This window comes from Chiloscyllium plagiosum, unplaced genomic scaffold, assembly GCF_037043375.1.
Source record: "Chiloscyllium plagiosum isolate Xiang-an unplaced genomic scaffold, Cpla_swu_hap1 HiC_scaffold_19, whole genome shotgun sequence".
Taxonomy (NCBI): domain Eukaryota; kingdom Metazoa; phylum Chordata; class Chondrichthyes; order Orectolobiformes; family Hemiscylliidae; genus Chiloscyllium; species Chiloscyllium plagiosum.
In genome coordinates this window covers 13,936,632-13,952,411 of record NW_028270157.1, presented here as the reverse complement: position 1 = coordinate 13,952,411, position 15,780 = coordinate 13,936,632, and the positions used below count along the sequence as shown (strand labels likewise).

At 46.0% G+C, this 15,780-nt stretch overlaps 1 long non-coding RNA gene across 1 annotated transcript; it reads right to left on the bottom strand.

Moving 5' to 3' along the window:
* Positions 1-11,721: 11,721 nt before the first annotated feature.
* LOC148146721 (uncharacterized) lies at positions 11,722-14,865 on the bottom strand. The gene is made up of 3 exons (XR_015760377.1): positions 14,089-14,865; positions 13,680-13,961; positions 11,722-12,720 (listed from the first exon to the last, which is right to left on the bottom strand). It is a non-coding gene; the product is annotated as an uncharacterized LOC148146721 (long non-coding RNA).
* Between the last annotated feature and the right edge of the window lie 915 nt (positions 14,866-15,780).

Sequence of the window (15,780 nt, the reverse complement as noted above, 5' to 3'; positions counted from 1 at the left end):
TTAGATCTCACGGAATACAGGGAGAACTAGTCATTTGATTACAGAACTTGCTCAAAGGTAGAAGACAGAGGGTGGTGGTGGACAGTTGTTTTTCAGACTGGAGGCCTGTGGCCAGTGAAGTGGCACAAGGATTGGTGCTGGGTCCTCTACTTTTCGTCATTTATATAAATGATTTGGATGTGAGCATAATAGGTATAGTTAGTAACTTTACAGATAACACCAAAATTGAAGCTGTAGTGGACAGCGAAGAAGGTTACCTCAGATTACAATGGGATCTTGACCAGATGGGCCAATGGGCTGAGAAGTGGCAGATGGAGTTTAATTCAGATAAATGCGAGGTGCTGCATTTTGGGAAAATATATCTTAGCAGTACTTATACACTTAATGGTAAGGTCCTAGGGAGTGTTGCTGAACAAAGAGACCTTGGAGTGCAGGTTCTTAGCTTCTTGAAAGTGGAGTCACAGGTAGATAGGATAATGAAGAAGGCGTTTGGTATGCTTTCCTTTATTGGTCAGAGTATTGAGTTGAGAGGTCATGTTGTGGCTGTACAGGACATTGGTTAGCCCACTGTTGGAATATTGCATGCAATTCTGGTCTCCTTCCTATCGGAAGGACGTTGTGAAACTTGAAAGGGTTCAGAAAAGATTTACAAAGATGTTGCCAGGGTTAGAGGATTTGAGCTACAGGGAGAGGCTGAACAGGCTGGGGCTGGTTTCCCTGGAGTGTCAGAGTCTGAGAGCTGACTTTATAGAGGTTTATAAAATCATGAGGGACATGGACAGGATTAATAGACAAAGTCTTTTCCATGGGGTGGGGGAGTCCAGATCTAGAGGGCATAGGTTTAGGGTGAGAGGGGAAAGATATAAAAGAGACCTAAGGGGCAACATTTTCACGCAGAGGGTGGTGTATGTATGGAATGAGCTGCCAGAGGATGTGGTGGAGGCTGGTACAGTTGCAACATTTAAAAGGCATTTGGATGGGTATATGAAGGGTTTAGAGGGATATGGGCCAGGTGCTGGCAAGTAGGACTAGATTGGGTTGGGATATCTGGTTGGCGTGGATGGACCGAAGGGTCCGTTTCCATGCTGTACATCTCTATGACCCTATGACTTCCTCTGGCAGCTTGTTCATACATGCACCAAATTCTGTATTTTGTACGTCTGCCAATGAAGGCGATTGTTCCATATGCCTTCTTTACAAACTTATCTAATTGTACTGCTACCTTTAGGAACCTGCGCACTTGCACGCCACAATCTCCCACTTCATCTACTCCTCTCTGTATATTCCCATATTTTGTGTATTCCCTTTTTCCTGTTTGTCCTCCGTAACTCGCATTTATCAGAATGGAACTCCATCTGCCACTTTCCTGCCACTCCACCAACGCATTAGTATCACTTGGCGGTCGCTACTGATGATGTTACCTAGCCAGGTAATGAAACGTCTGGATATCAAACCTACAGTTCAGTGAGCAAACCTACACCCTACACTCCGCATTAAATATCACTTTGGAACTGCAAGCTATCCTCTACAGTCTTCAGTACGTGGCTAATTTTTGTCTTATCTGCAAATTTCCCAATTGTGTCCCCCACATTCAAGTCCAAATCATTAATGTTTAAAACAAACAGCAGGTCCCAACACCCAATCCTATGGAATCCCACTTGAAACAGCTTTCCAGTCGCAAGGGTAGCCATTTACTATTACCCTTTCTTTCCCGTTACTAAACCAACTTTAGATCCAATTTGACACATTACCTTGAATCCCAAGGGCTTCTACTTTTTGACCTTTTTTTATTCATTCGCTGTGGGTGTTGCTGGTTAGGGCAGCATTCATTGCCTGATCCTAGCTGCCCTTGAGAAGATGGTGGTGAGCTGCCTTCTTGAACCGCTGCAGTCGACATGCTGTAGGTAAACCCACAATTCCCATGGGGAGGAAATTCCAGGATTTTGCACAGTGAAGGAACGGCAATATATTTCCAAGTCAAGATGGTGAGTGGTTTGGAGGGGGACTTGCAGGTGGTGGTGTTCCCATCATGTTTGCTATGTGGGACCTTGTCAAATGCCTTACTAAAATCCATGTGGACAACATCCACTGCACTACCCTCACCAATTGTCTTTGTCACTTCCTCAAACAATTCAGTCAAATTTGTATGGCATGGCCTTTTGCTAACAAAGCCATGTTGACTATCCCTGACTAGCCCATACCTTTATAAGTGACAGTTTATCCAATCTCTCAGGATTGATTCCAACAATTTGCCCATCACGAAAGTAAGACTAACTGACCTGTAATTGCTTGGTATTTCCTTGGTACACTTTTTAAACAATAGGAACATGTTTACAATCCTCCAGTCCTCTGGCACCTGATCCATGTCGAGTGAAGATTAGAAAATCATCCTCAGAAGCACCTATTATTTCCTCCCTAACCACCTTCAGCATCCTAGGGAACAATCCCCCTGGCTACGACGACCTATCCGAGGATTTCTCAAGGATTCCAACTCCTCTAACACTTCCCCTCTCGCTTTGGTTGTTTTGTCCAATATTTCACACTGCTCCTGTTGGATTACTATATTTACATCATCCCTTTCTTTATGAAAACAGAAACAAAAAAAGTTTCATTTAAATTTTTTCCCATACTTTCTGCATCTTCACTCAAGTTCTCTTCTTCATCTCTGAGAGGTCCCACTGTTTCCTTAACTATCCTTTGACTTTACGTTGATTAAACATCTTTGGGTTTTCCTTTATCTTGCTTGCAAATATTTTTTCATGCCTTTTCTTTCATTTCCTCATTTCTTTTTTAACTTGATCGCTGTACTTTCTATGCCCCTCTAGGCTATCTGCAGTGTTAAGTTTTTTATGACTCTCATAAGCTTCCTTTTTTGAATCTTCCTCTGTGTTTTTCTGGAAAACCACAAGGGTCTAGATTTGGTGGCACCACTCTTATTTTTGGAGGGGACCTGCCTCCTTATTACTCTAAGGATCTGACTTTTTAGAGTCTCCCATTAGAACATAGAACATAGAACATAGAAGAATACAGCGCAGTACAGGCCCTTTGGCCCTCGATGTTGCGCCGATCCAAGCCCACCTGACCTATACTAACCCACTATCCTCCATATACCTATCCAATGCCCGCTTAAATGCCCATAAAGAGGGAGAGTCCACCACTGCTACTGGCAGGGCATTCCATGAACTTACGACTCGCTGAGTGAAGAACCTACCCCTAACTTCAGTCCTATATCTACCCCCCCTTAATTTAAAGCTATGCCCCCTTGTAATACCCGACTCCATACGCGGGAAAAGGTTCACACTGTCAACCCTATCTAACCCCCAATCATCTTGTACACCTCAATCAAGTCACCCCTAAACCTTCTTTTCTCTAATGAAAACAGCCCCAAGTGTCTCAGTCTTTCCTCATACGATCTTCCTTCCATACCAGGCAACATCTTGGTAAACCTCCTCTGCACCCGTTCCAGTGCCTCCACATCCTTCCTATAGTATGGCGACCAAAACTGCACACAATATTCCAGATGCGGCCGCACCAGAGTCTTATACAACTGCATCATGACCTCAGGGCTCCGGAACTCAATTCCTCTACCAATAAAAGCCAGTACGCCATATGCCTTCCTCACCGCACTATTTACCTGGGTGGCAACTTTCAGAGATCTGTGTACATGGACACCAAGATCCCTCTGCTCATCCACACTGCCAAGTATCCGACCATTAGCCCAGTACCCCATCTTTTTGTTATTCTTCCCAAAGTGAATCACCTCACACTTAGCTACATTGAATTCCATTTGCCACCTTTCTGCCCAGCTCTGCAGCTTCTCTATATCCTGCTGTAACCTGCCACATCCTTCCTCACTGTCAACAACTCCGTCGACTTTCGTATCATCCGCAAACTTGCTCACCCAACCTTCTAACCCCTCCTCCAGGTCATTTATAAAAATGACAAACAGCAATGGTCCCAAAACAGATCCTTGCGGAACACCGCTAGTGACGGCACTCCATGAAGAAACTTTGCCATCAACTACTACCCTCTGTCTTCTTCCATCCAGCCAATTCCTAATCCAAACGTCCAACTCACCCTCAATGCCATATCTCCGTATTTTCTGCAGTAGCCTACCATGGGGAACCTTATCAAACGCCTTACTAAAATCCATATATACCACATCTACTGCTTTCCCCTCATCAACCTCCTTCGTCACCTTTTCAAAGAATTCAATAAGGTTTGTGAGGCACGACCTGCCCTTCACAAAACCATGCTGACTATCCTTGATCACATTATTCCTATCCAGATGTGCATAAATCCTATCCCTTACAATTCTCTCTAAGACTTTGCCCACAACAGAAGTGAGACTCACCGGCCTATAGTTACTAGGGTTATCCCAACTCCCCTTTTTGAACAAGGGAACCACATTTGCTATCCTTCAGTCTTCTGGCACTACTCCTGTAGACAAAGAGGACATAAAAATCAAGGCCAATGGCTCTGCAATCTCCTCCCTTGCTTCCCAGAGAATCCTAGGATAAATGCCATCAGGCCCAGGGGACTTATCTATTTTCACCTTTTCCAGGATTTCCAACACCTCTTCTCTGCATACCTCAAAGCCATCCATTCTACTTATTTGTGACTCAGTATTCACATCGACGACAATGCCCTGTTCCTGAGTAAATACTGAAGAAAAGTATTCATTCAGTGTCTCCCCAATCTCTTCCGCCTCCACACGCAACTTCCCACTACTATCCTTGACTGGACCTATTCCTACCCTAGTCATTCTTTTATTCCTAACATACCTATAGAAAGCCTTAGGGTTTTCCCTAATCCTACCGACTAAGGACCTTTCATGTCCCCTCCTTGCTGCTCTTAGCTCTCTCTTCAGGTCCTTCCTGGCTACCCTATAACTCTCAATCGTCCCAATTGAACCTTCACGTCTCATCTTGAGATAGGCCGCCCTCTTCCATTTAACAAGGGATTCCAATTCCTTATTAAACCACGGCTCCCTCGCACGACCCTTTCCTCCCTGCCTGACAGGTACATAATTATCAAGGACACTCAATAGTTGCTCCTTGAACAAGCTCCACATATCATTTACACTCTTGCCTTGGAGTCTACTTTTCCAAGCCACACATCCTAAGTCATGCCTCACCGCATCATAATTTCCCTGACCCCAGCTATAACTCTTGCCCTGTAGTACACACTTATCCCTCTCCATCACGAGAGTAAAAATCACCGAATTATGGTCACTATCCCCAAAGTGCTCACCTACCTCTAATTCTAACACCTGGCCTGGTTCGTTACCCAGAACCAAATCCAGTATGGCCTCACCTCTTGTTGGCCTGTCTACATATTGTGTCAGGAAACTCTCCTGCACACATTGAACAAACACTGACCCATCTAACGAACTTGAGCTATAGCTTTCCCAATCAATATCAGGAAAGTTAAAGTCCCCCATAATAACCACCCTATTACTGTCACTCATCTCCTGAATCACCTTCCCTATCCTTTCTTCAATGATTCTAGGACTATTAGGAGGCCTGTAAAAGACTCCTAACAGGGTGACCTCACCTTTCCTATTCCTAACCTCAGCCCAAACTACCTCAGATGGCAAGTCCTCATCCATCGTCCTTTCCACCACTGTAATACTATCTTTGACAAGCAATGCCACACCTCCCCCTCTTTTACCCCCACCTCTGACCCTACTAAAACATTTAAATCCTGGAACCTGCAACAGCCAATCCTGTCCCTGTTCTAGCCATGTTTCCGTAATAGCTACAACATCGAAGTCCCAGGTACCAACCCACGCTGCAAGTTCACCTACCTTATTTCGTATACTTCTTGCATTGAAGTATACACACTTCAAGCCACTTTCCTGTTTACAGGCACCCTCCTTTGAAATTGATGCCATGTTCCTAACCTCCCTACACTCCAGGCCCTGCACCCTGAAGCTACAATCTGGGTTCCCATGCCCCTGCAGAGTTAGTTTAAACCCCCCCCAAGAGCACTAGCAAACCTCCCCCCAAGGATACTGGTGCCCCTCAGGTTCAGGTGTAGACCATCCTGTTTATAGAGGTCCCACCGTCCCCAGAAAGAACCCCAGTTTCCAAAAACCGGAATCCCTCCCTCCTGCACCATCCCTGTAGCCACGCATTTAAGTGTTCTCTTTCCCTATTCCTCGAATCTCTATCACGTGGCACGGGTAACAAACCAGAGACAACAACTCTGTTCGTTCTAACTCTGAGCTTCCAACCTAGCTCCCTGAAAGCCTGTCTAACATCCTCGGCACTCCTCCTACCTATGTCGTTGGTGCCAATATGGACCACGACTTCGGGCTGCTCCCCCTCCCCCTCCAGGACCCGGAAAACACGATCAGAGACATCACGTACCCTTGCACCTGGGAGGCAACATACCAAACGTGAGTCTCTCTCGTTCCCACAAAACCGCCTATCTGTGCCCCGAACTATCGAGTCCCCAATTACTACTGCTCTGCTCTTCTTCACCCTTCCCTTCTGAGTAACGGGGACAGGCTCCGTGCCAGAGACCTGAGCCCCGTTACTTACCCCTGGTAAGTCATCCCCCCCACAAGTATCCAAAACGGTATACTTGTTCTTGAGGGGAACGGCCACAGGGGGTCCCTGCACTGGCTGCTTCCTCCCAGTCCCCCTCACTGTCACCCATCTATCTGCCATCTTTGGAGTTACTACTTCCCTATAACTCTGATCTATGACCCCCTCTGCCTCCCGAATGATCCGAAGTTCATCCAACTCCAGCTCCAGTTCCCTAACACGGTCTTGGAGGAGCTGGAGATGGGTGCACTTCCTGCAAGTGTAATCGGCAGGGACGTCGATAAAGGCTAAGTTTGTGGCATTAGAATGCCACAAACTTAGCCTTTATCAGTCCTGTCCATTTTAACTTAGCCAATCATTTGTTAGTAAATTTGCCTCCCCCAACCCCATTAAAATCTTTTTACTCCTGATTTATCTGTATTGTTTTCTACAGTAATACCAAATCTAACTGAACCGTAGGCACTATTCCCAATATGTTAGGTTAGATTAATATTGAATAGAAATTTATTGTCACGTGTATTTTTACAAAACAATTTGCGTAAAGGTTTTATAAGTCGCCATACCGTGGGACATGTACTAATGATGTAACTCATAGATAAGAAGAAAAAATGAATTAAGGCAAACTTCATCTCAGGTCAACTTCAGTTTGGAGAAAGCTGATGGAAACAATAAATGCTGGAATTCCCAGAAGCCTCCAACAAAGAAGACCTCCACACCAGGCGACCTCCACACCAGGAGACCTCCACACCAGGCGACCTCCACACCAGGAGACCTCCACACCAGGAGACCTCCACACCGGCAGACCTCCACACCGAGAGACCTCCACACCAGGAGACCTCCACACCAGGAGACCTCCACACCGGCAGACCTCCACACCGAGAGACCGTCACACCAGGAGACCTCCACACCAGGAGACCTCCACACCGGCAGACCTCCACACCGAGAGACCGCCACACCGAGAGACCGCCACACCAGGAGACCTCCACACCAGGAGACCTCCACACCCAGAGACATCAACACCGGGAGACCTCCACACGCGGAGACATCAACACCGGGAGACCTCCACACCGAGAGACCTCCACACCAGGAGACATCCACACCGGCAGACCTCCACACCGGGAGACCTCCACACCAGGAGACCTCCACACCAGGAGACACCAACACCAGGAGACCTCCACACCAGGAGACCTCCACACCTAGAGACACCAACACCAGGAGACCTCCACACCAGGAGACATCAACTCCAGGAGACCTCCACACCAGGAGACCTCCACACTCAGAGACACCAACACCAGGAGACCTCCACACCGGGAGACCTCCACACCGGGAGACCTCCACACCGGGAGACCTCCACACCAGGAGACATCAACTCCAGGAGACCTCCACACCAGGAGACCTCCACACTCAGAGACACCAACACCAGGAGACCTCCACACCAGGAGACCTCCACACCAGGAGACCTCCACACCAGGAGACATCAACACCAGGAGACCTCCACACCAAGAGACTTCAACACCGGGAGACCTCCACACCCAGAGACATCAACATCGGGAGACCTCCACACCAGGAGACCTCCACACCCAGAGACATCAACACCAGGAGACCTCCACACCAGGAGACCTCCACACCCAGAGACATCAACACCGGGAGACCTCCACACCCAGAGACATCAACACCGGGAGACCTCCACACCGGGAATCCTTCACACGAGGATGAGATCTCCACACTGAGACGAGCCTCAGTGGTGGATAGGATCAGGGTAAACCCTAAGGCTTTTTATAGGTATTTAAGGGATAAAGGAATGACGAGAGTAAGATTAGGGCCAATCAAAGATAGTAGTGGAAAGTTGTGTGTGGAGTCAGAGGAGATAGGGGAAGCACTAATTGAATATGTTTCAACAGTATTCACTCTAGAAAACGACATTGTCGAGGAGAATACTGAGATACAGACTAATAGACTGGGGGTGGGATTGAGGTTCACAGGGAAGAGCTATTAGAAATCCTGCAGAATGTGAAAATAGATAAGTCCTCTGGGCCGGATGGGATTTATCCTAGGATCCTCTGGGAAGCCAGGGAGGAGATTGCTGAGCCTTTGGCATTGATCTTTAACTCGTCATTGTCTACAGGAATAGTGCCAGATGACTGGAGGATAGCAAATGTGGTTCCCCGGTTCAAGAAGGGGAGTAGAACAACCCCGGTAATTATAGACCAGTGAGCCTTACTCCAGTTGTTGGTAAAGTGTTGGAAAAGGTTATAAGAGATAGGATTTATAATCATCTGGAAAAGAATAATTTGATTAGGGATAGTCAGCACGGTTTTGTGAAGGGTAGGTCGTGCCTCACAAACCTTATTGAGTTCTTTGAGAAGGTGACCAAACAGGTAGATGAGAGTAAACCGGTTGATGTGATGTATATGGATTTCAGCAAGGCATTTGATAAGGTTCCCCACAGTAGGCTATTGTACAAACGCGGAGGAATGGGATGTGGGAGACACAGCAGTTTGGATCAGTAATTGGCGTGCTGAAAGAAGACAGAGGGTGGTGGTTGATGGGAAATGTTCATCCTGGTGTCCAGTTACTAGTGGTGTACCGCAAGGGTCGGTGTTGGGTCCACTGCTGTTTGTCATTTTTATAAACGATCTGGATGAGGGCGTAGAAGGATGGGTTAGTAAATTTGCAGACGACACTAAGGTCGGTGGAGTTGTGGATAGTGACGAAGGATGTTGTAGGTTACAGAGAGACATAGATAAGCTGCAGAGCTGGGCTGAGAGGTGGCAAATGGAGTTTAATGCGGACAAGTGTGAGGTGATTCACTTTGGTCGGAGAAACCGGAATGCAAAGTACTGGGCTAATGGTAAGATTCTTGGTAGTGTAGATGAACAGAGAGATCTCGGTGTCCAGGTACACAGATCCTTGAAAGTTGCCACCCAGGTTGACAGGGTTGTTAAGCAGGCATACAGTGTTTTAGCTTTTATTAATAGAGGGATAGAGTTCCGAAACCATGAGGTTATGCTACAGCTATACAAACTCTAGTGTGGCCGGACATGGAGTATTGTGTACAGTTCTGGTCACCACATTATAAGAAGGATGTGGAAGCTTTGGAAAGGCTGCAGAGGAGATTTACTGGGATATTGCCTGGTATGGAGGGAAGGACTTACGAGGAAAGGCTGAGGGACTTGAGGCTGTTTTTGTGGAGAGAAGAAGGTTGAGAGGTGACTTAATAGAGACAAATAAGATAATCAGAGGGTTAGATAGGGTGGACAGGGAGAGCCTTTTTCCAAGTATGGTGACAGCAAGCACGAGGGGGCATAGCTTTAAATTGAGGGGTGATAGATATAGGACAGATGTCAGAGGTAGTTTCTTTGCTCAGTGTAGTAAGGGTATGGAATGCTTCGCCTGCAACGGTAGTAGATTCGCCAACTTTAAGTACATTTAAGTCGTCATTGGACAAACATATGGACATACATGGAATAGTGTAGGTTAGATGGGCTTCAGATTGGTATGACAGGTTTGTGCAACATCGAGGGCCGAAGGGCCTGTACTGTGCTGTAATGTTCTATGTTCTATTTCCCAAAACTAAATACAGAATTGTGTCCCCTCTCATTGGGCTTGTCATGTATCGTTCAAAACATTTTTTATCCTGGACTCAATGCATGAATTTTTCTCTCTCAATGCCCTTAAATAGTTTGAAGCCCAGTTGATAGTGGGATAGTTAGAGTCTACAAATATTGATCTCTTATTCCTACAGTCAGAACTTTGTCTACCTGTGTTCTTCTATCACCCTCTCACTATTTGGGGGTCTGTAGTAATAGTTTGTCGTCCTAGTAGTGTGACTGCCCTTTTTTAAATTCCATCCTTAACCCATACAGCCTCGTTTGTTAACCCCATTTTGTATATCATCCCTTCTCACAACTGTATTTGATTATTTAACCAACACTGCTACTATCCCCTGCTCCTTTTCTTTTTATCACCCGCTCTATCCAGGGATATTGAGCTGCCAATTCTACTCCTCCAGGTTTCCATTACAGCAATGACATCGTGCTGTCACATGTCTGTCTGTGCCCATAGTTTGTCTGTCTTGCTTGTAATATTCATTGCATTTAAGTATAAGGAGCTCAACCCTGCCAATTTCCTTTGGTGGATGCTTTTTAATCCTTGTTTCTTTTGTCATTCCGAGTCGCTGACGACATCACTACCTGATGTTCTATCTTCCTTTTCCTGATCTGAAACTGACCCATCTAAGCCTCCTCCTTTGTTCCCATCCCTCTTCCCATCTTTGTCACACCTTTCTGATGATTTGCACCTTATTCATTTATCCAACTTTCCTGACAAGCATCGATGTCAAAAAGTGTCGTGCTGGAAACGCACAGCTGGTCAGGCAGCATCCAAGGAGCGGGATAGTTGATGTTTCGGCCATGAGCTCTTCACCAGATTCCTGATGAAGAGCTCATGGCTGAAACATCAATTCTCCTGCTCCTCGGATGCTGCCTGACCGGCTGTGCTTCCCCCAGCGCCACACTTTTTGATCTCCAGCATGTACAGTCCTCACTTTCTCCTTAAAAAGCATCCACGTGCAGCTGAACTGCTCTTTGCAATAGTGAGTTCTACACACAACCATTCTCTGGCTAATAGGATCAGTGACTGTCCCTGGCTGGCCAGAAAGTGCAGGAGAAAGTGAGGACTGCAGATGCTGGAGACCGGAGTTGACAGAGTGGTGCTGGAATAGCACAGCCGGTCAGGTTGCATCCGAGGAGCAGGAGAATCGACGTTTCGGGCATAAGCCCTTCATCAGTGTGCTGGAATCAGCATCTATCTGCCAATGGCTAAGCGAAGTATGTGAAATATTTTAAACTCAAGTGTCTGTGGCAATGGACATGCAAGTTAGACTTGGATTAACCCTAATCCAATTGCTTTATTTTTCTCCTGTATGATTGCATTGTCTGAACAAGTCTTAGTTTATTAAGAACTGACACTGCATATGTGCATGTCTGGAGTTTCTGGCCATGTGCTTGTAGCATGATAATAGAGTAGAGTAGCTTTTATTTGTCATTTCTACCGTATACAACTGATACAGCAAAAACAAGACAGTGTTTCTATAGGACCAAGGGTGCTACATAGACAGCACAAACTATACAATTGTAGTTAAAAATCACACAACACCAGGTTATAGTCCAACAGGTTTAATTGGAAGCACTAGCTTTCGGAGCACCGCTCCTTCATCAGGTGATAGTGGAGGGCTCGATCCTAACACACAGAATTTATAGCAAAAAATTTACAGTGTGATGTAACCGAAATTATACATTGAAAAATTGATTGTCTGTTAAGCCTTTCATCTGTTAGAATACAGTGATAGTTTCACTTCTTTCATGTGTAAATCACAAACCTTTTTTTAAAAAGTTGCATTCTCAGGTTAGCTGTTAACAATGGTGATAGCTAGACAATATGTTGAAGGTGTTAGCCCCCTGTGTTCTCTGTCTATGTCATGATGTTTATATTGATTCTAATCTAAAAAGTGAGATAACGGAGTTTTACATAAATTCATGCAGTTTTTGAGCTCAGAGTTCTACATGAATGTATGCAGTTTTTGAGCAAAGTGCAATGTAACTCTGCAAGTACAAATTCACCCCACAAAATATATGTGTGCATGTGGGTCTTTGTCTGTGTGTGTGTGTGTCTGTCTGGGTTGGGGGTTGTGAGTGTGAGAAAGTGTATGTGTGTGTAGTGAGTGCAGAGTGTCTTAAGTCTGTGAGAGGGTGCATTTGAGAGTGTGGGAGTGTGTGTCTGTAAGGGTGTGTGTGAGTGTCTGTGTGTGCATGTGTATATGTCCATGTGTATGTGTGTATAGGAGTGCCTATGTGTGTGTGTGTATAGTGCAATGGTGGTCACCTGTAGTGTGACATGAACCCAAGGTCCCGGTTGAGGCCCTCCCTATGGGTACCGAACTTAGCTATTAGCCTCTGCTCGGCCACTTTTCACTGCTGCCTGTCCTGAAGTCCGCCTTGGAGGATGGTCACCCGAAGGTCCAAGGTCAAATGTCCTGGACCGCTGAAGTGTACCCCAACTGGGAGGGAACCCTCCTGTCTGTTGATTGTTGTGCGGTGCCCATTCATCCGTTGTCGTAGCCTTTGCTCGGTTTCCCCAAATGTACCATGCCTCCGGGCATCCTTGCCTGCAACATATAAGATAAACAACGTTGGCTGAGTCACATGAGTACCTGCCATGTACAAGGTGGGAGGTGTCCCCACGCATAATAGTGGTATCTATGTCCACAATCTGACACGTCTTGCAGCACCTACCGTGACAGGGCTGTATGGCTTGGAGATGCCGGTGTTGGACTGGGGTGTACAAAGTTAAAAATCACACAACACCAGGTTATAGTCAAACAGGTTTAATTGGAAGCACACTAGCTTTCGGAGCGATGCTCCTTCATCAGGTGATAGTGGAGGGCTCGATCGTAACACTGAATTTATAGCAAAAATTTACAGTGTGATGTAACTGAAATTATACATTGAAATTGATTGACTGTTAAGCATTTCATCTGTTAGAATACCATGATAGTTTCACTTCTTTCATGTGTAAATCACAAAACCTTTTCTTAAAAGTTGCATTCTCGGGTTAGCTGTTAACAATGGTGATAGCTAGACAATATGTTGAAGGTGTTGGCCCCCTGTGTGCTCTGTCTATGACCTGATGTTTAGATTGATTCTAATCTAAAAAGTGAGATAACAGAGTTTTACATAAATTCATGCAGTTTTTGAGCTCAGAGTTCTACATGAATGTATGCAGCTTTTGAGCAAAGTGCAATGTAACTCTGCAAGTACAAATTCACCACACAAAATATATGTGTGCATGTGGGTCTTTGTGTGTGTGTGTGTGTGTGTGTGTGTGGGGTGTCTGTCTGGGGTGGGGGTTGTGAGTGTGAGAAAGTGTGTGTGTGTATGCGTGTAGTGAATGCAGAGTGTCTTAAATCTGTGGGGGGGGGTGCATGTGTGAGTGTGTGTGTGTCTATAAGGGTGTGTGTCGGTGTGTGTGTGCGTGTCTGTGTGTACCTATGTCTGTGTGTATGTGAGTGTGTGTGTGTGTGTGTAGGAATATCTGTGTGTGTGTGTGTAGTGCAACGGTGATCACCTGTAATGTGACATGAACCCAAGGTCCCGGTTGAGGCCCTCCCTATGGGTACCGAACTTAGCTATCAGCCTGTGCTCGGCCACGTTTCTCTGCTGCCTGTCCCGAAGTCCACCTTGAAGGATGGTCACCCGAAGGTCCGAGGCTGAATGTCCTGGACCACTGAAGTGTTCCCCAACTGGGAGGGGACTCTCCTGTCTGTTGATTGTTGTGCGATGCCCATTCATCCGTGGTCGTAACCTTTGCCCGGTTTCCCCAATGTACCATGCCTCTGGGCATCCTTGCCTGCAACGTATAAGGTAGACAACGTTGGCTGAGTCACATGAGTACCTGCCATGTACAAGGTGTGAGGTGTTCCCACGCGTAATAGTGGTATCTATGTCCACAATCTGACACGTCTTGCAGCACCTACCGTGACAGGGCTGTATGGAGTTGTCCTGAGAGCTGGGCAGTTTGCTACGAACAATGATCTGTTTGAGATTTGGCGGTTGTTTAAAGGCAAGTAGTGGAGGTGTGGAGAAGGTCTTGGTGAGGTGTTCATCCTCATTGATAATGTGTTGCAGGTCACGAAGAACATGGCGTAGTTTTTCAGCTCCTGGGAAATACTGAACAACGAAGGGTACCCTATCGGTTGCAGCACGTGTCTGTCTCCTGAGGAGGTCATTACGGTTCCTTGCTGTGGCACGTCGGAACTGGCAGTCGATGGGTTGGGCATCGTACAGTGTTCTTGTGAGGGCATCCCTGAGTACTTCCAGGTGTCCATCGCGTTCTCCAAATCATGTATACAATCGTACACGGCCTAAAGTGCATAAGTATAAAACACACAAGTTACAGTGTAATAGAAAAATGACATTTTTCATCACAGCAATTTGAAGTCATGCAAAGAATTCAAGATGGGAAAGAGTCCGATCATAATGTGTTAAGGAGCCTGATGGGTTGGGGAAGAAACTGTTGCACAGTCTGGCCGTGAGAGACCAAATGCTCTGGTATCTTCTGCCAGATGGCAGGAGGGAGAGGAGTTTGAGTGAGGGGTGTGTGGGGCCTTCCACAATGCTCTTCACCTTTCGGATGCAGCGTGTGGTGTAAATGTCGGTAATGGGTGGGGGCTGGAGAGATGAAATGACTGTGTCACTGTGGCCACTGAAGTCAGTTTGTGCATTGGTTCACATATGCACAGCCTTTTCCCGACGTTTCTCACAGGCAGGATTATATCACGGAACTGAAATGAGTTAATGAGCGCACGCCCAAGATGACATTAGTATGGGAAGTCTCATTAAATAGTAAATTAAAATGAAAAGTTGCAGCTGCTGGAAATCTGAAACAAAATCAGAAATTGCTGGAGGAACTCACCGGCAACTGCAGAGAGAAAGCAGGGTTAATGTTTCAAGTCTGGTGAACTTAAGAGCTGAGTCCCTCCAGCAATTTCCTTAGGAAACCTAAACAAATAAAAAGCAGGCGCCATACCACCAGTGCTTCACTGGAGGCTCACTTATGATGTTACCCAGTATGGTGATGAAACGTCTGAAAACAAACCTTCCAGCTCAGCGAGCAAACTTACATCCAGAACCTCAACCTGAGCTATAAATCCTCTCAATAAAAAAGGACAAAGTCATCTCAGGTTCTTGCTACTGAGACTTTAAAAGGTCTGAATGATTTGCACTTTTATAAAAGGAGTTTAAGAGAGTATAAAGTCATCAATAAATTACTTTAAAAAAGATTTCCCACATCTCCCCATGGTTTACATTTCTACTCAGCGTACAGGTCAGATAGCTCATTTGGCTGGTCTGCACTGCAGAGTGACGCCAACAGAGAACGTTCAATTCACACTGGCTGAGGTTAATATGAAGGACTCTCCTTCTCAACCTATCTGTTCACCTGAAGTGTGGTGACCCTCCGATTAAATTGCCACTAGTCATTTCTGTTTCTAATGGGAGAGCAGCCCTCTGTTTTGCCAAGACTATGGCGATTTTACCTTTATGGTGGGTGAATGGATATGGAAGTGCCAAAGCTCAGCATAGAAGGTAAAGAAGCCATGTTGGGGGATGTACGTAAAGGGGACAATGTTTGGCATGTTGGGGAGCATGAGGATGACATCTGAAATGTT